The sequence below is a fragment of the Solanum tuberosum genome, unplaced genomic scaffold, assembly GCF_000226075.1.
Source record: "Solanum tuberosum cultivar DM 1-3 516 R44 unplaced genomic scaffold, SolTub_3.0 scf00106, whole genome shotgun sequence".
Lineage (NCBI taxonomy): Eukaryota > Viridiplantae > Streptophyta > Magnoliopsida > Solanales > Solanaceae > Solanum > Solanum tuberosum.
The window spans coordinates 182,794-183,799 of record NW_006239032.1 but is presented as its reverse complement, the minus strand read 5'-3'; positions in this window follow the sequence as shown (position 1 = coordinate 183,799).

Below are 1,006 nucleotides of genomic sequence, written 5' to 3'. Positions count from 1 at the left end.
TGTTAATGAATTTAAATATCCTGATTCCACTCACAGTAGATTGATTCAAAGATATTTTCCTGATTCACAAAACGTTGTAAACAAGGGTCGTTTAGTTCAAAGATTTCGGATGGGTCAATGGGAGAATAGTCAAGATGCTCTTGAAATGGCAATCCTATATTTCATTCACACTTTTGTCTTTTCCCAGCTTGGTGATGCAAATATACCTATCCATGATTTGAGATCGCGCAACCTTGTACCCATGGATACAAACATAAATGAAATAGTGGTGCATGAAGTGTCAAAGACGCCTATTCAAAGATTGAGACTGCCATCAAAGATCTTTCAATCACCATACGTAACTATATTTGGGTCTAGCGACAAAGGCAAAGAGAAAGTTGATTCAAAGTTACACATTCGTCCAAATCACCCATTTCAAGATTGTGGTATTATTTTCCAACCTCCATCTACTTTACTTGATCAGTACCATCAGTGGTTATCAAAGGGCCTTCTTAAAACACATGACAAGAAGTAAGTTATATATCAATATATCCAAATATTGTTAGATCATTATTTGTTTGAATCTGCATTGAGTTTTAATAATTATATAGGAAACCAAAGGAGGACAAATACAAATGCAATTCAGCTTCTTTTGGATTTGAGCAAATGGACTTCGTTGTTGCATTTCCAATTAATAAAAATTGGTTCTATGCCATGTCGCAGCCAAAGAAATGTTGGACTGATGAGGTATAATAGTAAATTCAACAAAAAAATCTATCAAGATGTATCTGATACATCGTTAAAAATGTATCTGACACATCTGTATGTATCTGATACATACAGATGTATCTGATACATCTTTAAAGATGTATCTGATATAAAATTATGTTCACACCTAGACATAGCATATATGATACATCACAACATACATTTTATTTATTTTCACTAAATAATTTATTTTGCAGCACATCGATGTAGTCTTTTACTACCTTAGGAAGAAATCAAAATTGCGAAGCCTGGATCAATA